This window comes from Pongo abelii, chromosome 2 (genome assembly GCF_028885655.2).
Source record: "Pongo abelii isolate AG06213 chromosome 2, NHGRI_mPonAbe1-v2.0_pri, whole genome shotgun sequence".
Taxonomy (NCBI): domain Eukaryota; kingdom Metazoa; phylum Chordata; class Mammalia; order Primates; family Hominidae; genus Pongo; species Pongo abelii.
The window spans coordinates 387597-413278 of NC_085928.1; the positions used below are offsets into that span (position 1 = coordinate 387597).

At 38.9% G+C, this 25682-nt stretch overlaps 1 pseudogene; it reads right to left on the reverse strand.

Moving 5' to 3' along the window:
• Positions 1 to 980: 980 nt before the first annotated feature.
• LOC100445041 (NEDD4-like E3 ubiquitin-protein ligase WWP1) lies at positions 981 to 3805 on the reverse strand (annotated as a pseudogene).
• Positions 3806 to 25682: the final 21877 nt, after the last annotated feature.

Sequence of the window (25682 nt, forward strand, 5' to 3'; positions counted from 1 at the left end):
TGATATCTACCTATGTTGTTTGTTGGCGGTTAGTCTTTCCCGCAAGCCACAAAGCGCCATAAGATTTTATGGAATACCTACAAAATGGAGGCTTCAGCTCATCTATGCCTTGCAAAGATATAAACATAAGAAAAGAACAGCTCTGAATTCCAGAGGCTGATAAATGTCACTTCTTTTTTTAACATGCTTATTTAATTCAGATAAATAGAACTGTTATGAATTTGAGAGGAATGAAGATATTCAAACACTAACAGAAAATCATTAGCCTCATATTAGAACATTCAAATGCTCATGTAACTCTTCAATCCATCTGGCTTCATAAAACCAAAATTTTGAACACAAAACAAGTGGCAGAGTTGACATTACCTTTTCTACATACCTAAGTATTAAATTGCATCAATTTATTATGAATTAAATTAGTAAAACATCACAGATTTTAAAACAAAGTACAAAAGTGCCTGATTCTTTTTAATTCCACAAATACCTAGCATCTCAAAGTAACATGTAAACAAACTTCTATGCTACTCATTGAATCCTTCGATAATAAACTAAACAGTATCGGATCTAGTATATGACTTTCATGTGTAAGTTATGGTTTTATCCATTACTTTGACAATATTACTGATGTAACAGTGAGAGAAAAATTTTCAACCATTGTATTTATTTAAAACAAACTGACAGGTTCAAGCACCTATCTTCAGAAAAGCCAGCAGCATTTTTTTTAAAACATACTCAAAGTAAGATTTGGCCTAAGCCCTTAATACCTTCCTGAACTGCCATGCAACTAAACACCCTCAAGAGATGTTACATAAGGGAGAGAAGAACATGGAGCAATTTGCACTTTTTCCCCTAGATAATATTAACAAGGTAAGGCAAATCCAGATCTTTATGAATGAATGGCTGTCATGTTTAATATACTTGGAGCTCTATAAACCTAGAGCCACTATCATATATGCTTATATAGATACATACGTATTTTTAATAAAGTCTCTCACTTGCTTCAAAATTTAAGGATGATCTTTTTCCTGGTCAATCATTTCAAGGGAACAATAAATAAAGTAGAAAAGGATGATATATGTTTTGCATATTTCTGTGGAAGAATGGAAAACATACTTTGAGAGGTTCGGAAAATTCACTGTACGGAGTGAACAGCTTATATACACTATCTGTGCAATTTTTCTTGGTCGGGGTATTTAAATGCAAGAGCTCCTCCAAAATAAGAAGCCACATTCATTCTTGTCCAAATCCCTCTGTCTCTTCTATTGCAAAAAGAAGTTTTTCCTTTAGTTGTTTGTAAATCTTATATGGTGGTAGATCCAAGAGATTAAAACACGTATGGCTTCTTGGTAACCAAGTGTCTTTGCCAACTTTTTCAATGCAAAACTTTTGAGTCCCATTACTTCCCATGAGCTCAGCAAATCCTCCTAGAGATAACCGGCAGGTTCCAGTGACGAACTGCGATAGTAGCATTCTTACTTCATTGTCTGTCTCTTTCACAAACTGCCGAAACCGAATGATTTGCTTGCTGTTTCTTGTATAATGTTGATAAAGAGTATTTCTCTGCCAATCTGCCAAGTCAGCCTCCTGCGTGCCTCACAACATAACCTCTAAATCTTTTTCATCGAAGTACTGTAGCCGCTGACGAGGAACAACTCCATTAAAACCATCAAGGAAAGTTTTGGTCTGTTCTTGTACTCCTCGAGAAAAATGCCATTCTGTCATTAAACCAATATATTCATCTTTGTTCTCCTCAGTCACCAGAATATTGGAAACTCCCAACTTCGGGTCATGTAAGGTAACTTTTCCCCAACTCTCCATGTCAACAGAAAAGTACGGTTCTAAGCCACATTCTTCAATGTTGTTATCTCTTATCCAGATAAGGGAGTTATAAAATTCAGTATCAATAGATTCCAAATCCTTAATAGTAAGTTTTTCACTTAACATACGCTTGTAGAATGGTAAAGAGAAATCAGTATCGATAAACTTTCCATGAAATAGTGCCGTGGCAATAAAACGACCAATGAAACAGAAGTATGAAAGATGGTCTGGATTAATGGTTGATGCTGGATTTATCTGCAGGCAATAGTTGTTCTTCCCTGCATACTCAAATAAGCAATACATTGTGTTCAAAACTTCATGTGAAAGCAAGAAAAGCCATTCTCTTGCTAGGCCACCATAATCAAGTCCTTCTTCTCCTCTAAATATTACATATAAGCACCTCCTCAAGTCATAAGGTTTTAATGCCATAATCTGTTGGAAGGAATCTTCAAACAATGTCTGCCGGGACACATTGATCTCTACGTGACTGGGTAGTGCATTAGACTGGCACAAATAATGGAAGTGAGCAAGTTTCCGCCTAAAGCTGTGTTCATAATCAATTTGTGGACCACCTTTAGTTACAGATGACTTCCCATTGCGAGGATCTTTGAATGTTGTTGTTCTTGCGTTATGATTAACAAAGTACCTTACACCTTCACGAGTATATCTAATTTCCCAGCCTTCTGGCAGAGGTTCTTCATTCTGTAAGCCTTGAGTTCTTAGATCTTCCCACTGGGTTGTTTTTGTATTATGATTCACAAAGTAAACCCTGTCTGTTGAATCCACTCTTTTTTCCCAGCCTGGTGGCAAAGGTCCATAAGGGTCATTTTCTGCAGCTAACATTGAAGCCGAATAGAGGTATCGTTGGTTAAACTGTTGCATAGCTCCCTGCAGTTGGTTCCGCTGAGATTGCCACTGTTCAAAATTTCTGACCGATTCCATGGTAGGCTGCTGCCACGTTGTTGTTCTGGTGTTATGATCCACATAATAAACTCTTCCACAATCATCAACTCTTCTTTCCCCACCTGAAGGTAAAGGTTGTGGTCTCTCCCATGTGGTAGTTCAAGTATTGTGATCCACATAATAGGTTCTACCATGAGGATATTTTCTTTGTTCCCACTCTGATGTCAAGGTTTCTGTGTTGGCATTCCCAGACTCCTGCTATACAGGATCCATACACCCACCTGGCTGTCTTGATTTGGCAGCTTCAAAAGCAGAACTACTTCCAGAGTTAGAGGTGTCAGGGTCTAATATACTTCTAGATTCAGATCCCAATTCTGCAGTGGTAGAAGGAATACATTCATTGTTTTCTGAGGAAGTCAGTATTTCTTGAACTGGAGGATCTTCAACAGTAGTACTAGTGCAATTTGGAGACAAGGCATTTTCTTCAGACACTGCTGGAATACCCATGACAGAAGCATTATCAGTTGGTGCAAATAAGGATGATTCTCCATTAACAGTGTCATCGGCAGGCTCAGATGTGAGTGGTTTTGGAGCTGGTGTATTTTTGGGTCTGGCAGCAACCTGAGACGGAGATGAACGTATGTTGTCTCCATTAACTACATACGAGCAGCATGAGTTTTGGACTAGAGTGCTTGTAGGTACATGATTATCTATTCCATTCGTGCCTTTAGCAGCCAACCTGGCAGTTGTCGTTGCTGAAGGCTCTCCATTTTCATGTAAGGCATCACCATTTTGCTGTATTTCTATGGTTGGAGATGAGCTGCAGTTTGTTATATTTTCTTGCTCAATCACCAATCCATCAAGCACAACTGTCAATTCACCAGTTTGTGCTATGCCATTCTTGTTTTCCAAGGAAAGTTTTAATTGTTCTTTCACTCTTTCCAATTTTCTATTGTGTATCAATAGAGCTTGTTTCAAATCTATCGTTGCATTTCCTAATTAAGCTTTTAAATTGTGATGACTCCAAACTCGAAATTCCAATGTAGTCTGTTGCATAACATTTACAGTTAGCTGTTCATCCCATTTTGGATTAGAAGAACTACTGGATTTTGCTGTTTTCCTAATTTCTCCATCTACAATTACTTCTGTATATATTGCTGTTCTGAACCAGTTCTTTCTTCTTTTAAGTTTGGCACTAGAAACACTTACCTATAACTGCAAACTTCCACTGTGGTTATCACTAGTATCAGACCTTGGTGAAGCAGTGGCCCTGTCCCAAAATTCAGCTAAAACTATGTATCAGGAACTGCTAGACACTGGGGATACAAAGACGAGTAAGACACGATTCCCTATTTCAAGGGGCTGACAACCCCGGCGCGCCGGGGCCTTACCCTTCCACGTCAAAGATCACCATCTCGCAGCAGGCCCAGGCCGCCAGCAGTCACCCGGAGCCTGCACAGCCAGGTCGACTCTCCCCCCACCCCCACCCCGGCCCTGATTTGCATTTTTCTGATGATTAGTGATACTGTGTTTGTGGTCCACTTGTCTGTCACATTATTCCATCTGTACTTAAATGAGCTCCTGCGGGAAGGAACAGGCACAACTCCTCTTTTACCTGCAGAATATCAAGGGCTTTGGGATTCATGATGTTTTCGTATAAATTGTTACAAAACAAGTTCTGCTCTGGGCAACATGGAAGACTAGTTTGTATATTTTTATAGGAATGAACATTTATATCGAATCATTATGCATTTAAATTTCACTGGAAGCCAGGCGCGATGGTTCACACCTATAACAGGTGGCTGAGGCGGGAGGATTGCTTGAGCCCAGTAGTTCAAGAGCAGCCTCAGCAACATAGCGAAACCCCATTTCTACAAAAATTAGCCAGGTGTAGGGGTGCATGTCTATAGTCCCAGCTACTCAGAGGCGGAGGTGGGAGGATTACTTGAGCCCTGGAGTTTGAGGCTGTGCTGAACCGTAATTGCACCACTGCACTTCCAGCCTGGGAGACAGAGTAAGACCCTGTCTCAAAAATAAATAAATAGGCCGGGTGCAGTGGCACATGCCTGTAATCCCAGCACTTTGGGAGGCCAAGGCAGGCGGATCACCTGAGGTCAGGAGTTTGAGACAAGCCTGGTCAACATGGCGAAACCCTGTCTCTACTAAAAATACAAAAGTTAGCCGGATGAGGTGGCAGGCGCCTGTAATCCCAGCTACTAGGGAGGCTGAGACAGGAGAATCGCTTGGACCCAAGAGGCGGAGGTTGCACTGGGCCGAGATCACGCCATTGCACTCCAGCCTGGGCCACAGAGCGAGACTCCATCAGAAAAAAATAAAAAATAAATAAATAAATCTCATTGAATATGTTTAAAACAATGATTGACAGTTTTATTTTAAAATGTAAATTTTTACAATCTACTGAAAATTATGTCCTTTACAACTATAAAGTTATGATAAAAAATTTAGACATTAACTTTGAAATGTGTGATGGAGGCACATATTTTTACAAAATAGTTTTAATAAATTTGTGAGCAAAAGTTTGAATACTATTAACCTACATCATATTTAACAAAGTCCTAACCATCAGAATTTGAGATGAAATGGATGAGTGAAAGCAATGTGAGAGAGTGTGAGAGAGAACCAGTATTGACCAAAATTTATTCAAATCATGTGGGAACATTAAACAAACATGACAATGGAAATTCAAGTTTATACAATTATTTTTAAATTTGAAGTGTGTTACTAGGAATGAAAAGAGAGTGGGTTTTGATTTCATTTTCTCTGATCTAAGAAGTGAGCACTGAACCATTGGCATTGATCATTATGTCCATTGCATAGTAGTTGATAAGTAAGTGGTATTTGAGTCTAACTCACATTGATAAACACTTGCATTATAATTTTCAAACAGAGTAGTGGGCCCTAAGAAATGCATTTTCCACTCTGATCAGTGTTTTTCATAAAATATTATAATTAAAGCTTAACTACCAACATAGAGAAGGGGATCTGTTGTGGTCATGTAAGAGCAGACACAGGAAATATTTACTCATGGAGTCAGAAGTTAAGACTGACCTATCTGGAAATGAGACAAGGGCTGGGTGGAGCTAATCAGGCCGTTTTATTTGTAGCTGTTGCCATGGTGTAAGCGTAAATTTGTGGCCCTGTCTGCTACTAAAAGTGAGCCATGCCTAAAAATAAAAAAAAATTAATAACTTCAAATACGCAGTATACTTTCTATAAATCCTACCAGTGGTGTTCCAAGAAATAACAAGTGTAGCAAGAAAGTAAGTCCTTAGATTGGCATTTTCCATGTGATTCTGTGTAGTGCTATTAATCTTGCTACAAGATTTGAGTGTCATGTTGCTTAAATATAAGTCATTAATGTTCATTGGTGTTTACCAGAGTTTGAATATTTGCTATAGGATTTACTTATTTGTAAGTGCTTTAAAATATATAACTTTTTATTTATTAAACAATTTTAGCTATTCGTAATAGGAAGAAAAGAATATGAAGAATGTTGGAAGCATTTTACAAATCATTTGTTGTTTTGAGAAGTTTCAAGAAATCTTGAGTTCCAATGTCTTCTTCTTCTTCTTCTTCTTTTTTTTTTTTTTAGACAGGGTCTTACTCTGTCACCTAGGCTGTAGTGCAGTGTGGCCATCTTGGCTCGCTGCAACTTCTGCCTCCCAGGTTCAAACAATTCTCCTGCCTCAGCCTCCCAAGTAGCTGGGATTACAGGCACCCGCCACCACACCCAGCTAATTTTTGTAATTTTAGTAGAGACAGGGTTTTACCATGTTGGCCAGGCTGGTCTTGAACTCCTGACCTCAGATGATCCTCCTGCCTTGGCCTCCAAACGTGTTGGGATTACAGGCATGAGCCACCATGCCCGGCCCAATGTCTTATTCTTGCATCCAGAAGATTAACATTTTTCAGACATTTGGAAACATTATTCTCAGAGTCTGCTAAACATACAATCTTCTGAATGCTAGTTTATTATTTTTTTTAATAGGAAAAAGGGAGAACCATGTGACAATATTGGGTAAATTCTGTAATTGGGCTTAGTATTTATTGTAAATGAACACAATGGAATTCCAATTTATAAGTCACTTGCATTTGACCAGCTTGACAAGTCAGTCTACTGGATTCTGATTACCTCTTGGTGAACTGATAGAACTGAGTGGCCATGTGGTGTACAGTGTGTGAAAATGGTGAAGCACTGCCTCCTATAAGGTACTGCATGAAGCAGTCCATTTCCTCCACAATTGAATATAAGTTGTCTTGGTTTTTCTACGACTGAAAAAGTCTTTAAGAAAGAAAAAAAAAAGATTTTACACTCAAGGATCCTTGACTTTTAATAAATCACAAGATCCTACTGATGAGGCCTAGAATACATAATTTGAATCTGTCTTTTCCTTTCGCTCCACTGCCAGCACTATTTTCCCACTGAACCACTGCAGTTGAACCCTAGTCACCCATTTTTTTTTTTGGAGGTGGGGTCTTGTTCTGTTGTGCAGGTTGGAGTGCAGTGGCACAATCATGGCTCACTGCAACCTCCAAACTCCTGGGTTCAAGTGCTCCTCCTTCCTAGGCCTACCAAAATGCTGGGATTACAAGTGTGAGCCACTGAGCCCAGCCCCTAGTGTCTATTCTTGACCTCTGACTCCAATCCATCAGCTACTGTGCTATGACAGATTGTGTCATCTAATAAGTGGCACATCTGATCAAATCATGTCTATGTTTAAAACTCCTTGCGTTGCTGTCTCTCTTTTTTTTTTGAGACAGGGTCTTTCTCTGTCACCCAGGCTGGAGTGCAGTGGCACGACCTTGGCTCACTGCAACCTCTGCTTCCTGGGCTCAGGTGATCCTCCCAAGTAGCTGGGACTACAGGTGCACACCATCACACCCGGCTAATTTTTCTACTTTTAGTAGAGACTGGGTTTTGCTATGTTGCCTAGGCTGGTCTCAAACTCTGGGCTCGAGAGATCCCATGGCTCAGCCTCCCAAAGTGCTGGGATTACAGGTGTGAGCCACGGCACCCAGCCTTCTCATTTCTTAAGGAATGAAACTCAAGCATGTTAAGACGGCATGACACGCACTTCCTGATCTGACTCAATGCCATTGGCTAAGCCTGAAATGCTTGATCCCTCAATCCCATCCAACTGACCTCTGGGTTATTCATTTAACCCTACTCAGGAGCTTTTTTATGCTGCGCACCCATCGCTAACCGGGCACAATTGGTCACGCTGCTCTATGCTCCTCTCTGCCTCACATAGGCTTTTACTATTGCATTTACCAAACAGAATTCTAGTTCTTTGCAAATATATATATGTGTTCTCTATTATATTATGTATGTCTTGATGGCAAGGCCTATTTTAACTTTGTATTCCCATCTTCTAGATGAATAGAATCCCATGATGAATAAATGGTGCTCAATAACTTGTTTAATTGAACTGATTTAGTATGACGGAAAAGGTACAAAATCCAACAATTTTGTTTCTGATGTGTAAGAAGCTGTCTCTCTGCAACGTTTTAAGGAAATTACTTTCTACTGGTAACATCATATTACTGGAAATTAACCAGAGGCACAGATAAATTATTTGCAAAGACATAACTGCTCTTGTTTCTCTTAGTATTAAAATGAACACAATGATAGTGGTAATAAAGCTATCTGCAAACACAAGCAAACCTCCAAGCTGTGGCCCAGTAATCTTTTCATAACAAGCAGTTTGCTGGAGGGTCTTCAGTGCTTTGTGTTGCCCTTCCAAGAGATTGCAGTGAGATTATTTTCTTCATAGTCAGACTCAGTTCTGTTCCCATAGAGGACCACGGCATATTTGCCTACATAATCTTTCTTTCTTTCTTTCTTTCTTTCTCTCTCTTCTTTTTTTCTTTTTTTTTTTAAATAGGGTATCGCTCTGTAACCCAGGCTAGCATGCTCATGGCTTGCTGTGACCTTGGCCTCCTAGGCTCAAGCAGTCTTCCCACCTCAGCCTTCCTAGCAGCTGGGACTACAGGTGCCTGCCACCATACCCAGATAATTTTTGTATTTTTTGTAGAAACCGGGTTTCACCATGTTGCCCAGGCGGGTCTTGGACTCTTGAACTCAAGCGATCCACCTGCCTTGACCTCCCAAAGGCCTGAGATTACAGGTGTGAGCCAACATGCCTGGCCTTGCCTATATAATTTTCTAACAGTTTTAAATATTTTCTTTTCAGAGTCATAGGGAAATGGAAATTAAACTACAATGGGATATACTACACACTCACAAAATGGCTAAAGTTAAAATATTTGTTTATAGTTTTCATCTGTTCCATGTTAAAGTATTCCTTATATGTTAATAAATTGTGCTTAATTTTCTCCGTTTTTCTTTAATACTACCTATATAGATGTCACGCCATTTCTCCTCCTCCTTCTCCTCCTTCTACTCCTCCTCTTCTCTTCTTCTTTTCCTCCTCCTCATCCTTTTCTTCCTCCTTCTTCTTCTCCCCCTTTTCTTCTCTTTTTCTTTTCCTCTTCTTCTTCATTCTTCTTCTTCCTCCTCCTGTCATTGTTGTTTGAGTTAGAGATTTCTGGATCATCTATTTGCAAGAATTTCCTGTAGGATAACAGGATAACAATCTATGCTGAAAGATTTTTATTTTTCTAATGCTTTATCTTTCTTTTCCACAGTCAGAAAATCAACTAGCCTTCTTCAATTTTATTTTCATGATTCTTTATGAGCCTTGTCTCTTTGCATTTATGCACTTAACTGGTTCCAGAGGGGCCTTCTGTCACATCCAGTCCTGTTCATGGGCCCTTTTTGTTGGACAAAGGGTATGGATTTTGCCCTCAAGAGGAATTGCTCACATGTAGAAAGTATATGTTTTATTGTTTGTGTTTTATGACTAATTGTTTCTCTCTTCTGAACCTCCCTTCCTTTGTGTATTCCAGGTGATAACTGTTTTTGACATCTGAATTTAGCAGTTTTGGTATAAAAAGCCACAAGAGCATTGCAGGTGTGTTTAAGAACAGGATGTACCAAAAAGTTTTAGAAGTGGAAGGTCTGAGAAATCAACAGTGAATATGCACTCCCAAAAGAATGGGGCCTCATCCTCAGTGAGACTGCTGTAATTGAAGACAGCAGGTGCAATGGGAGAGTTGAAGATAGAAGGGTTAGAATGTGTTTGGGTGAGGAGGCAACCAGAAGTGATAGATTCAAGAAAATAGCACTTATAAGAGGGAGAAGTTAGTGGAAGTTTGGAACAGGATCCGCTGATGAAGGTAGCTTCTTCCCTGGAGGTCATGAAGGAACTGTAGTAGTGTGGAACTAATTGCAGGAGCTTCTGTGAGGAAGTTAAGATCTGCAATTCAGGTGAGGCCTGTTACCTGAAGTGAGCTCTTGAGCTGAGAAACTGGAAAAGCTACTCCTTCCCTCACTTCAAGAGATCCTTCTTTCAGCTGAAAAAATGTCAACTCCTTCAAATATAATTGACAAAGTAATTGTGTAACTAGAACATCCAAAGAAAGATATTCTAGGAAATTAAAAGGGCAAAAAAGGAACTAAAAATAGACACAAAACTTCCCTGAGGACTAAGAATACTTGCTAACAAAATATTGCTCCAAAGCAGAGAAAAATTGTAACACAATATTTCAACATGCATAAAGGAGAAAATATGATGTAATTGCAGTAAGGGAGGAAAACAAACAAACAAACAAAAAAGATCTCAGAGAAGATATGTCCAAAAAAAAAAAAAGAAAAGAAAGAAAAGTCATGGCCAGTCAACAGAAGGTAATGGTCAGTCAATACAAGGATATGAAATGGTAATTGGTAAAATTTAGGAAAGAAATTAGAGAAACAGAATCATTTCATAAGTAAAGACTAAATTACAAGGGTCATATAGGAAAACAGACACCACAGAAAGCACAGCAAAACGCAGTATACATATGGGAAAAGTGAAGGAAATGAAAGAGAAGCAAAAATAATTTTTAAAGAGAGAAAGTGAAAGTTATAAAAGACAATAAATGATCTAAAATATTAGTAATTGTAGTTTCTCCAGAGAAAATCCAGAAGAATAGAAAACAAACATTAGAAAGTATTCTTAAAGTAGGTTTTAAATCTTTTCAAAATTTTTTTTTTTTTTTTGGAATGAAGTTTCGCTCTTGTTGCCCAGGTTGGAGCGCAATGGCACGATCACGGCTCACTGCAACCTCTGCCTCCCGGGTTCAAGTGATTCTCCTGCCTCAGCCTCCTGAGTAGCTGGGATTACAGGCACCCACCACCATGCCCAGCTGATTTTTGTATATTTAGTAGAGATGGAGTTTCACCATGTTGACCAGGCTGGTCTTGAACTTCTGACCTCAGGGGATCCACCTGCCTCGGCGTCCCAAAGTGCTGGGATTACAGGCGTGAGTCACCATGCCCAGCAGATTTGAATCTTTATATTAGATGCTATATCCAAGATCTGATAAATCTGTCCCAGAATTATCAATATCAAAGCTAGTAACATTGGTTAGTAGATATATCCTACTTATAACATATCTTACGAACGCTAGACATGTCCTACTAATATTAGTAACAAACTTTGGGCATCTGGGCAAAAAACATTGTGTCTTTTCTAAGGGAAAGAGGCCAAGATGGCACAGCTATAGTCAATGCTAATGGAAGTGGAAAATTTGAGCCAAGGATTTAAAATCCAACCAAGCTGTTCTTCAAGTGTCAAGGCTACAGGGCAAACATTTTTTTTTTCCTTTTTTTCTTCGAGACAGAGTATTGCACTGTCTCCCAGGCTGGAGTGCAATGGCACGATCTCGGCTCACTGCAACCTCTGCCTCCCTGGTTCAAGCAGCGATTCTCCTACCTTAGCCTCCAGAGTAGCTGGGATTACAGGCGTCCACCACCATGCCCAGCTAGTTGTTTTTTCTTTTTTTTTTTTTTAGTAGAGACAGAGTTTTACTATGTTGGCCAGGCTGGTCTGGAACTTTTGACCTCGTGATCTGCCTGCCTCAGCCTCCCAAAGTGCTGGGATTACAGGCATGAGCCACTGCACCCAGCCACAGAGAAACATTTCTACAAATTCAAGGACTCAGGAAATATTGTTCACATTAGATCTTACTGAATCATCTCCCAGAGTGTAAGATTAACCCAACCATAAGATGATCAGAGTAACCTCTGCAAAAGGACTGAGATAAACATTGAATATATGAGGGGTCTTCAAAAAATTTATGGAAAATGCATATTATAAAAAACTCTGCCTAGATTTCAATATGATTTTGCAACGAAATAAACTTGTACTAACGTCTCTGAACAGGATCTTAGTTTGAGGCACTAATACATCAGTTTAAAAAGAACCCCTATCAGAGTAACATGGATTCTGCTAAACTTGAAGCAAGAAAAAACATCAAATTTATGATCAGATTTGGTAAATAATGGTGACATCATTCTTGCTTTACAAAAAGTTTGAGGACAATGCCCCAAATAAGTTTGCAGTTTATGAATAGATAACTTGATTTAAGAAGGGATGAGATGAAATTGAGGATGAAGCCCATAGTGGCTGAACATCCACACCAATTTTCAAGGAAAAAGTTTGTGTTCTAATTAAAGAGGACCAATGATTAACTGCAGAAAGAACTGCTAACACCATGGACATCTCAATTGGTTTATCTTACACAATTGATTGAAAAATTGAACAGACTTTCCACCCAATGGATGCCAAAACCCTTGCACCCAGATCAGCTGTAGACAAGAGCAGGCCTTTCGATGGAAATTTTAAACAAGTAAAGTCAAGATCCTGAAGTGTTTCTTTGAAGAATTGTAACAGGACTTAAAATTTGGATCTACCAATATGATCCTGAAGACAAAGCAATATCAAAGCAATGGCTACCAAGAAGTAGAAGTGGTCCAGTCACACAAAAGCAGACTGGTCAAGAGCAAAGGTCATGGCAAACATTTTTTGGGATGCTCAAGGCATTTCACTTGTGAATCTTCTGAAGAGCCAAAGAATGATAACATCTGCTTATTATGACAGTGTTTTAAGAATGATAGCCAAAGCTTTAGCAGAAAGATGCCCAGGAAAGCTTCACCTGAGAGTCCTTCACCACAACAATATTCCTGCTTATTGCTGTCATCAAACAGAGCAATTTTGTGAGACTCTTGATGGGAAATTATTAGGCAAATCCACCTTACCATCCTTTATTTGGCTCTTTCTGACTACTTTTTGTTTTGTAATCTTAAGAAGTCTTTAGGGCCGGGCACGGTGGCTCATGCCTGTAATCTCAGCGCTTTGGGAGGCCGAGATGGGCAGATCACAAGGTCAGGAGTTCGAGACCAGCCTGGCCAACATGGTGAAACCCTGTTTCTACTAAAAATGCAAAAATTAACTGGGCATGGTGGTGGGTGCCTGTAATCCCAGCTACTCGGGAGGCTGAGGCAGGAGAATAATTTGAACCTGGGAGGCGGAGATTGCAGTAAGCCAAGATCACGCTGCTGCCCTCCAGCCTGGGCGACGTGAGTGAAACTCCGTCTCAACAACAACAACAACAACAACCAACAACAACAAAAACAAAAGAGGTCTTTAAAGGGCACCCATTCTTCTTCAGTTAATAATGTAAAAAAACAAAAAAGCAAAAACAAAAACAAAAAAAAACACTGCATGGTTAAATTCCCAGGACTGTCAGTTCTTTAGGGATGGATTAGATGATGGCTGGTATCATTGCTTGTGAAAGTGTCTTGGACTTGATGGGGCTTATGTTGAGAAATATAAAATAAAGTTTATATTTTATATTTTTATTTCCTTTTTTCATGAACTTCCTGAAGTCCCCTCATACCTATAAATAGAACTAGGACTAAAACAAGGTCTAATATAAAGTTTGGAAAATACAATGTAAATATGAACATTGTATTATATAAACTTTCATACTATAGAGGCTTTTTAAAATTGTTGTTTTTATGATATTTTTAATCTAGTGTCTGCATTTATAATGAGAAATTTATATAGTACCCTTAACCTCTTTTGTTTCAGACAGTATCCATCGATTTCTACTAGCATCACATGAATTACCTTTTAACTTCTTCCTCCTCACCTTTCTCCCTAGCTTTCACTACTCAATTTTAGTCAACAAAATTATCATTTGTTATTGGCTGACTTGTGTTCTCACAAAATTCATATATTAAAGTCCAGTATCTCAGAATGTAACAGTATTTGGAAGTAGCGCCTTTCAAGGGGTAATTAAGTTAAAATGAGCATTTTAGGTGAGCCCTAATCCAACCTGACTGGAGTCCTTATAAGAAGAGGAAATCTGGACACAAGGAGGGACACCAGAAATGTGTGCACACACAAAGCAAAGGCCAGGTGAGGACACATTGAGAAGGCAGCCCTCTGAAGCCAAGGAAATGCCGCAGGAAATACCAAACCTGCTGACACCTGACTTCTAGCTTCCAGAACTGTGAGAAAGCCATCCAAACTGCGGTATTTTGTTATGGCAGTCCCAGAAGACTAATACATTTGGTCTTAGTGTTTACCTGTATGTTCTGTACTCTTAATACTGTGCATACAATAATAAAAATAACATAGAGTAATGTGACAAAATACACCTGAATATCTGTCATACTGGTAAGTATAAATATGCTTCATTTACCATTTATAAAATTACACTAAAAGTAAAATATCATTCTGACTAAAAGTGTAAAAAGATGGATGAATGAAAGGTTAGGATTTCCATTTCAAAGAAAGCAGTATACTAGGCAAAGAAGAGTTCACGCTGGGAAGGGAAAGAGGAAAGACTATAATAAATCCACAGTAAAATATAATAGTCATAGATAATTGTTTATTTGACAGTGAATGTTTACACATATGCCAGTATTGACAGATGACCTCCCTGTTCTTCACCACATCCATCGTACTCCTCTGGTTTTCTGCCCCAGTTCGGCTGATAGCAGTTGCTTTTGGTGCATCTGTAATTTGAGTTTGCAGGATTTTTTTCTGTCTCTTAGTTTCATAAAAGTTATGTTTTGTGGGTATTTGTCTTTGTTGTTGTCCCTTTTAAAATTTGAATTATTTCGGGAGGAGTAGTAGAAATATTCAGCACCAAGCAGATGACACAAACCTATCAGAAGTTTTCTTTATATTTAATTTTGTTGTATTGGCAAGATTTCCAGGATAAAATTAAACAAAGTAGTTATAACAGGAACCCTTGCCTTGTTCCAGACTTCAGTGAGAATGCCTTTAAAGTTTCACCACATGTGATGTAGGTTCTTGATAAGGATTCTTTATTAGGCTCAAGTCTCTCCATCTATTTCTAGTTTGCTAAGAGCTTTAAAAATCAGAAATGAAGCTGGGTGCGGTGGCTTATGCCTGTAATCCCAGCACTTTGGGAGGCTGAGGCGGGCGGATCACTTAAGATCAGGAGTTCGAGACCAGCCTGGCCAACATGGTGAAACCCCATCTCTACTAAAAATACAATTAGCGGGGTGTGCTGGTGGGCACCTGTAATCCCAGCTAGTCAGTAGACTGAGGCAAGAGAATCGCTTTAACCCAGGAGGCAGAGGTTGTAGTGAGCCGAGATCATGCCATTCTACTCCAGCCTGGGTGACAGAGTGTGACTCTGTCTCAAAAAATAAAAAATAAATAAAAAATAAACAATAAAAATAAATGATTGTGATTATTAAATGACCACCTATAAGCCTCTCCTCAATAATCTCACAATGTTGTGTATTGCTGAAACTTCTATTCTTGAGTTATATTTTATTTATCAAAATGGACTGACCTTTATACACTGCTACATTTCTCTTTGTATTTAATTTGATTTTTGCATTGTAATATTTGTATTTAATAGTTCTACTTCTGTCCTTTTTGGGTTTTTATTTCAATCAATAATAACTTTATAGGAAAAGTTTGTGACCTGGCAGACAAGGAAGATGGTGGTAGGAGACAGGGCTGATGTGCAGCTTCCACTTGGATGGACAGAACAGTGTGTGGACACTAACACCATGGACATTTGATCCAGGAACCACTTCAGGAGTGTACCAGGGAAACCAAAATAATTCACAGATCCTTCGAAAGAACCTGCAGGCTGCTGCAAATTCTTCAAGACAGATGAAACACCGAGTCCCAAAGTGTGAGGTGTGGGGAAACCTGCCTCCAAACACATGTTGCCACTGGGGAACTTGAAAATCCAGATTACAGGAGAAGAATTTAACTTTACCTAGAGCTGAAACAGATTTAGAATGAAATATAAAAGTAGAAGCACAGTGGGAAGAGCCTTGTAGGCACTCCCCGTCTCCAGCTCAAGCCCAGGGGAACCATCCCTGGCTGTATCTCACAGGGGACCTGGGGGAAGGCAGCCAGCAGAATTTGGGAGGGGTCACAGGGTGAAAGAAGTTCCAACTGAAATGTGTGCTAATTTTGACTGGGTGCAAACTCTCTTGAGCAGAATCTGGTGTGAACAGGAACTGATGCAGAAGGGAGAGCAGGAGTCGTCACCGACAGTGTGGGCAGACGAGGATGGGTATGGCCTGGAAGCTGTGCTTGCTTTCTCAGTGGGGAAATTTATAGCCTGGGGCTAGGTCTGAGTCCCACGTGCAGGCTTCCTGGAGATATACCTGGCACTGTGAGCGGGACACTGCAGGAGTGAAACCAGCCTCACCAACTGTGTGGGAAGTGGGTATGGCCTGCTGCTACTGGCTTTCCCCCACTTCCCTGGTGACAGAGGCAGCTATAATCCCCTCTAGAACATAACCCCACTGGCCCAAGAACCACTCCCCAATCCCTCAAAGTGGCATGGCAAGCCCTTCCCAAGGAGAGTCTGAGCTCAGACAAGCCTACCCCTGCCCCAACTATATGGTATTTCTCTATCCACCCTGGTAGCCGATCACAAAAGACATAAACTCTTGGAAGCTTTATGACCCACCCATCACCTGAGAAACCCAAATACTTATCCTGGGCAACTTAGGGCAAGCTTATATCCCCTTTCTACTATCAAGAGCTGGTGCTCTCTCTAAAGTGCCACCTCCTGGCTGGAGGCCAACCAACTCATGACATTACAGCAACTCATGAGAGAATAACCCTGCTCCAAATAAGGATTAAACAACAACTAATTCCACAGTCTACAACATCCTGCATAACCAGTGGCCCTGAGTCTGTCCACGTGACAATTTCACTGTTAGCATAACCAGCATTGGAGAAAGCCAGCACACTAAACCTATCTACAGCCAAGGACTCTGAGTCTACTTCTCTCCCCTGCCACCTCCACCAGAGCAGATGCTGGTATCCGTGGCTGGGAGACTGATATGGTTTGGCTCTGTGTCCCCACCCAAATCTCGTGTCAAATTGTAATCCCCACATATGAGGGAAGGGGCCTGGTGAGAGATGATTGGATCATGAAAGTGGATTTTCCACTTGCTGTTCTCATGACAGTGAGTACGTTCTCATTAGATCTGATGGTTTAAATGTGTGTGGCACTTCCCCTTTATTCTCTTTTTCTCTCCTGCTCTCCCATAGTAAGATGTGCTTGCTTCCCCTTCACCTTCTGCCATGATTGTAAGTTTCCTGAGGCCTCCCAGCCATGCTTCTGTACAGCCTGCAGGACTGTGAGTCAACTAAATCTCTTTTCTTTCCTTTTTTTCAGACACAGTCTTGCTTTGTCGCCCAGGCTGTAGTGCAGTAGCACAACCTTGGCTCACTGCAACCTCCACCTCCCAGGTTCAAGTAATTCTCGTGCCTCAGCCTACCAAGTAGCTGGGATTACAGGTGTGTGCCACCATGGCCTGCTAATTTTTGTATTTTTAGTAGAGATGGGGTTTCACCACGTTGGCCAAGCTGGTCTTCAACTCCTGACCTAAAGTGATCCGCCTGCCTCAGCATCCCAAAGTGCTGGGATTGCAGGCTTGAGCCACCACACCTGCCCTAAACCTCTTTTTTCATAAATTACTCAGTCTCAGGTAGTTCTTTATAGCAGTGTAAAAATGGACTGATACTGAGACCTGAAGACAGGTCACACCACAAGACTCTTTACAGACATTCCCCAGCACCAGCCCAGAGCTTGGAAGTCCTGCTGGGTGGCTAGACCCAGAAGAGCAATAACAATCATTGCAGTCTGGCTTGCAGGAAGCCCCATCCCTAAGGAAATGGGGAGTGCAACACATCAAGGGAACACCCCATGGGACCAAAGAATCTGAACAGCAACACTTCAGCTCCAGATTTTTCCACCGAAATAGTTTACCCAAATGAGAAGGAATCAGGAAAATAATTCTGGTAATATTATAAAAATAAGTTTCTATAACACACCCAAAAGACCACACTAGCTCCCCATCAATGGATCCAAACCAACAAGAAATCTTTGAATTGCCAGATAAAGAATTTAGAAGGTTGATTATTAAGCTATTCAAGGACATACCAGAGAAAGGTGAAAACCAACTTAAAGAAATTAAAAAAAAATACAGGATATGGATGAAAAATGCTCCTGAGAAATATATATCATAAAAACAATCACAACTTCTGGAAATGAGTTTCAGCAATATAATCAAACAAATAAAGAAAAAACATCAGAGCTCAAAGACAGGGCTTTCAAATTAACCAAATCTTGAGGGAAGAGAGAGACCCTCTCATATTGTTTTATATTGTTTTATATTTTTTTATACTCAGTACCTATTTTAAGAAAAAATAACAAGGAAGTAAAACCAAAGACAGGCAGCCGAGCGCCAGGCCCAAAACAAGGCCTGGGCCTGCCTGACCTAAACCCAGTAGTTAAAAGTCAACTCATAACTTAGAAACCAATGTTATTCATAGATTCCAGACATTGTATAGAAGAACATTGTGAAACTCCCTGCCCTGTTCTGTTTCTCTCTGACCACCGGTACATGCAGCCCCTGTCATGTACCACCTGCTTGCTCAAATCAATCGCGACCCTTTCATGTGAAATCTTTAGTGTTGTGAGCCCTTAAAAGGGACAGAAATTGTGCATTCGGGGAGCTTGGATTTTAAGGCAGTAGCTTGCCGATGCTCCCAGCTGAATAAAGCCCTTCCTTCTACAACTCGGTGTCTGAGAGGTTTTGTCTGGGCCTCGTCCTGCTGCAATCTGACAAAGACAAAGAAAATAGAATTTGCAAAAAATGAACAAAGCTTCCAAGGCAATCTGAGATTATGTTAAATGGCCAAACCTAAGAATAGTTGGTGTTCCTGAGGTAGAAGAGAAATAAAAAACTTTGGAAAACTTATTTGAGGGAATAATTTAGAAAATTTCCTGGTCTTGCTAGCGATCTAGACATCCAAATACAAGAAGCTCAAAGAACACTCAGGAAATTCATCACAAAAAGATCATCATTCAGGCACATAGTCATCAGGTTATCTGCAGTCAAGACAAAAATTTAAAGAGCTGTGAGGCAAAAACATCAGGTAACCTATAAAGGAAAACCTATCAGATTAACATCAGAATTCTCAGCAGAAACCCTGCAAGACAGAAGGGATTGGGGTCCTATCTTCAGCATCCTCAAACAAAATAACTGTCAGCAAGAATTTTGTATCCAGCAAAACTAAGCTTCATAAATAACGGAGAGAAAAAGTCTTTTTCAGACAAACAAATGCAGAGAGAATTCACCACTACCAAGCCAGCACTACAAGAAAGGCTAAAAGGAGCTGGGCATGGTGGCTTATGCTTGTAATCCCAGCACTCTGGGAGGCCAAGGCAGGTGGATCATTTGAGGCCAGTGAGACCAACCTGCCCACCTGGCCAAAATGGTGAAACCCTGTCTCTACTAAAGATACATAAATTAGCTGGGTGTGGTGGCAGGCATCTGTAATCCCAGCTACTCCAGAGGCTGAGGCAAGAGAATTGTTTGAGCCCGGGAGGCAAAGTTTGCAGTGAGCTGAGATCATGCCCCTGCACTCTAGCCTGGGCAACAGAGTGTGACTGTCTCCAAAAACCAAACAAACAAACAAACAAACAAAGAATGCTAAAAGGAGTTCTAAATCTTGAAACAAAACTTCAAAATACACCAAAATAGAACCTCCTTAAAACATAAATCTCACAGGGCCTATAAAATAATAACACAAAGAAAAAACCGAAGGTATTCGGGCAACAACTATGGCAATGAACAAAACAGTACCTCACATCTCAGTGCTAACGTTACATGTAAATTGCCTAAGTGCTCCACTTAAAAGATACAGAATGGCAGAATGGATAAAAATCCCACAGTATCTGCTGTCTTCAAAAGACTCACCTAATGCGTAAGGACTCATATAAACTTAAGGTAAAGGGATGGAAAAAGATATTCCACACAAATGGAAACCAAATGTGAGCAGGAGTAGCTATTTTTATATCATACAAAACTGACTGTAAAGCAATAACGGTTAAAAAAGACAAAGAGTACCATTATATAATGATGAAAGGATCAGTCCCACAGGAAAATATCACAATTCTAAATACATATGCACTGAACACTGGAGCTCCCAAATTTATAAAACAATTATTACTAGACATAAGAAATGACATAGATGGCAACACAATAATTGTGGGGGACTTCAGTACTCCACTGATGGCACTAGACAGATCAACAATACAGAAAGTCAACAAAGAAACAATGTACTTAAACTATACTCTAGAACAAATGGATTTAACACTTACAGAACATTGAACTGCACAACTGCACAATATACATTCTTTTCATCAGCACATAGAATAATCTTTAAGACACACCATATGTTAGGCCACAAAACAAGTCTCAATAAATTTAAGAAAATTAAAATTATATCAAGTACTCTTTCATACCACAGTAGAATAAAATTGGAAATTAACTCCAAAAGGAACCCTTAAAACTATACAAATACATGGAAATTAAATAGTCTGTTCCTGAATGATCTTTGGGTCAACAGTGAAGTCAAGATGGAAATTTAAAACATTTTTGAAATGAATGATAATAGTGACAGAGCTTATTAAACTCTCTGGCACATGGAAAGAGCCCTGCAAGAGAAAGTTCATAGCGTTAAATGCCTATATCAAAAAGTCTGAAAGAACACAAATAGACAACTTAAGGTCACACCTCAAGGTCTAGAGAAAAAAGAACAAACTCAAACCCAGCAGAAGAAAAGAAATAAGAGAGATCAGAACAGAAATAAATGAAATTAAATAAAAAAAGAGACAAATGAAACAAAAATGTGATTCTTTGAAAAGAAAAACAAAATTGATAGGCCATTACTACGATTAACCGAGAAGAGAAAAGATCCAAATAAACTCAATTAGAAACAAAATGGTAAAATTACAATCGATACCACAGAAATACAAAAGGTAATTCAAGGCTACCATGAATACCTTTATGCACAAAAACTAGAAAGTCTAGAGGAGATGGATAAATTCCTAAAAATATACAACCCTTCTAGATTAAATTGGAAGAAACAGAAACTCTGAATATACCAATAACAAGTAACGTGATTGAAACAGTAATTTAAAAATTGCCAACAAAAAAGTCCAGGAACAGATAGATTCACAGCTGAATTCTATCAGGCATTCAAAGAAGAATTGGTACAAGTCCTACTGAAGCTATTCCAAAAGATAGGGAAAGGAGGAACCCTTCCTAAATCATTCTGTGAAGCCAGTATCACCCTAATACCAAAACCAGAAAAGGACATAACAAAAAAGGAAAACTACAGACCAATATCCCTGATAAACATAGATGCAAAAATCCTCAACAAAATACTAGCTAACCAAATCCAACAGGATATCAAAAAGATAATACATGATGATCAAGTGGATTTCATACCAGGGATGCAGGGATAATTTCATATATGGAAGTCAATAAATGTGATACCTCACATAAACAGAATTAAAAACAAAAATAATATGATCATCTCAATAGATTAAAAAAAAGCATTTGACAAAATCCAGCATGGTTTATGATTAAAACCCTCAGCAAATTTGGCCTAGAAGGGAAATACCTCAAGGTAATAAAAGCCATTTATTACAAACCCACAGCCAACATTATACTGAATGGGAAAAGTTGAAAGCATTCTCCTGAGAACTGGAACAAGACAAGGATGCCCACTTTCACCACTTCTACTCAACATAATACTGGAAGTCCTAGCCAGAGCAGTCAGACAAGAGAAAGAAAGAAAAGGCATCCAAATCAATAAAGAGGAAGTCAAACTGTCACTCTTTGCCAGTGATATAATCATATACCTAGAAAACCCTAAAGACTCATCCAAAAAGCTCCTACATCTGATACAGGAATTAAGTAGTTTCAGGATACAAAATCAATGTAGACAAATAAATGGCATGGCTATACACCAACAATGACCGAGCTAAGAATCAGATCAAGAACTCAACCCCTTTCATGACAGCTGCAAAAAGAAAAAAAAAAAAAACAAACCAAAAAACTTGGGAATATACCTAACCAAAGAGGTAAAAGATCTCTACAAGGAAAACTACAAAACACTGCTGAAAGAAATCATCAGTGACACAAACAAATGGAAACACATCCCAAGCTCATGGATGGGTAGAATCAATATTGTAAAAATGACCATACTGCCAAAAGCAATCTACAAATTCAACGCAATTCCATCAAAATATAATTCTCCACAAAACCAGAAAAAAAATTCTAAAATTCATATGAAACCGAAAAAGACCCCCCATAGCCAAAGTAAGACAAAGCAAAAAGAAGAAATTTGGAGGCATCACATTACCTGATTTCAAACTATAGTACAAGGCTATAGTTACCAAAACAGCATGGTAGTTGTATAAAAATAGGCACATAAACCAACGAGACAGAATAGAGAACCCAGAAGTAAAGCCAAATATTTACAGCACCTGATCTTCAACAAAGCAAACATAAAGTAGGGAAAGGACACCCCATTCAACAAATGGTGCTGGGGCAATTGACAAGCCATATGTGGAAGAATGAGGCTGGATCCTCATCTCTCACTTTATACAAAAATCAACTCAAGATGGATCAAAGACTTAAATATAAGACCTGAAACCATAAAAATTCTAGAAGATAACATTGAAAAAACCCTTCTAGACATTAGCTTAGGGAAAGAGTTCATGACCAGGAACCCAAAAGCAAATGTAACAAAAACAAGGATAAATAGATGTGGCCTATTAATAATTAAGCTAAATTATAGAAAAGATAAAGATAAATAGACAGGACCTATTAATAATTACACTAAAAACTTCTTCACCGAAAAAAGAAATAATCAGTAGAGTAAACAGATAACCAACAGAGTGGGAGAAAATATTTGCTAACTATGCATCTGACAAAGGACTAATATCCAGAATCTACAAGGAACTCAAAGAAATTAGCAAGAAAAAAACAAATAATACCATTAAAAACTGGGCAAAGGACACAAATCGACAGTTCTCAAAAGAAGATATACAAATGGCCAACAAACATATGAAAAAATGCTCAATATCACTAATTATCGGGGAAATGCAAATCAAAAACTACAATGCAATATCACCTTACTCCTGCAGAAAGACCATAGTTTAAAAATAAAAAAAAAATAGTTGTTACTGTGGATGTGGTAAAAAAAGAACATTTTTACACTACTGGTTGTAATGTAAACTAGTATAACTACTTTGAAAAACAATATGGAAATGTCTTAAAGAACTGAAAGTAGAACTACCATTTAATCTAGCAATCCCACTACTGAGTATCTACCCAGAGGAAAAGTGTGTGTGTGTGTGTGTGTGTGTGTATGTGTGTGTGTATATACACATATATATATAAAATAAAACACGACTCAGCCATTCTCAGCCACTTGGTTGGAGTTGAAGACCATTAATTTAAGTGAAGTAACTCAGGAATGAAAAAATCAAACATTGTATGTTCTCACTTATAAGCAGGAGATAAGCTGTGAAGATGCAAAGGCATAAGAATGATATAATGGAATTTGGGGATTCAGGGGGAAGGGTGGGAGTGGAGTGAGGGATAAAAGACTACACATTGGGTGCAGCGTACACTGCTTGGGTAATGAGTACACCAAAATCTCAGAAATTATCACTAAAGAACTTATTCATGCAACGAACTACCATCTGTTCTCCCCAAACTATTGAAATAATAATAACCTTATAAATTATGCTAGGTTACCTTTTCTTGAGTCAATTTGACAACTTATGTATTGTTTATTATTATTATATGTTATTTAAGTTTTAATGTTTTAATGGCATAATTATTTATAATTTCATCTTAACATGGAAAAAATCTGCTATATTCATAATGTTCCTTTTTTCTTCTGGGATTACAGGCACCCGCCACCACACCCGGCTAATTTTTTGTATTTTTAACAGAGACAGGGTTTCACCATATTGGCCAGGCTGGTCTCGAACTCCTGACCTCGTAATCCACCTGCCTCAGCCTCACAAAGTGCTGGGATTATAGGTGTGAGCCACTGCACCCAGCCCATGTTGTTCAGTTTCTACCCATTTGTACAGTTTCCAAAGTTCCACTTGTTATTGATTTCTAGTTTTTCTCCACTGTGGTCTGAGAAGATGCTTGTTACGATTTCATTTTATTGATATGATATACAACAAATTTTTAAAAATTTGCTGATACTTGTTTTTACAGATGTAACTTATGTACCGTCCTAATGTTGCATGGGCTGATGAGAAGAATGTGTATTCTGCAGCTGTTGGATAAAACGTTGTGTAGATGCTTGTTAGTTCCATTTGGTCTAAGTGCAGTTTAAAACTAATGTTCCTTTGTTGCTTTTCTGTCTAGACGATCTGTCTAAGGCTGAGAGTAGGGGGTTAAATTTCCCAACTAGTATTGTAATGGAATCTATCTCTCCCTCGCAATCTAACTTGCTATATATATCTGGGTGCTCTAGTGTTGGGTGCATACATATTTAGAATTGTTATATCCTCTTGCTGAATTGATACCTTTATCATTATATAATGACCTTCTTTGTATCTTTTTGCTGTTTTTGACTTAAAGTGTGCTATATTTAGTAGAAGTATGGCTACTCCTGCTTGCTTTTGGTTTCCGCTTGTAGGGAATGTCTTTTTCCGTCTCTTTATTTTCTATCTATCTGTGTCTTTACAGGTGAAGTGAATTTCTTGTAGGCAGCATATAGTTGTGAAATTGAAAAAAATAATTCACTCAGCCAGTCTACATCTTTTAAGTGGAACATTTATTTGCATTTAAGATTATTGATATGTGAGGACTTATTCCTGTCATTTTGCTAATTGTTTACTGGTTTTGTATATCATTTGTTCCTTTCTTTCTCTTATTGACTATCCTTGCAGTTTGATGATTTTCTGAAGTGGTAACATTTGAGTCCTTTCCCTCATTTGTGTGTTTGCTTTATCAGTGAGTTTCTTATAGGGTGGTATAATAGTGATGAATTCTGTTTTTGCCTCCTGAGAAAGATTTCTCCTTCATTTATGAAGAATACCTTTGCTGGATACAGTGTTTTTGGCTATTTCTTTCAATACTTTGAATATATAACCCAATTTTCTCCTGGCCTTTAAGGTTTCTGCTGAGAGAGGAGTCCAGCTCAAATTTGTCTCCTTGTTCTGGCTTTCAGGCAGTAATTTTATTAGAAAAGGCTTAGGAAGTGGATTCTGGGATTAGTAGGTGACTGATGGAAGAAAAGGCAAGGTGTAGAAAGTTCTAAGGCATGCACAGTTATCTCATGCTACCTCATGGACTGCATGTGCAAATTCAGGTGTAGTTAGCATGAAACACATAGTGGATCGCTTCTTGGCCTTTTGGCTAAGATCAAGTGAACCACACAGTGGAAATTCAGGAGGTGAGGTCAGCAAGCTCATTCTGTGCAAACTCCAGTTGACCATATTCGTTCCAACCAATTTCAGCCAGTTTTTGAAATCTCACAAGTGGAGGGAGTTTCAGTGTTTCAGCAAGTTATTTCTTATCTGCCCTCCTGCAAACTCAAGTATTTGTTAGTTATTTGTTTCTTACTCTTTGAGGTACAGCTTCAGTTTCAACTATTCAGCAAGTTGTTTTATATCTGCTATCCCATAAGCCCAATAATTTAATC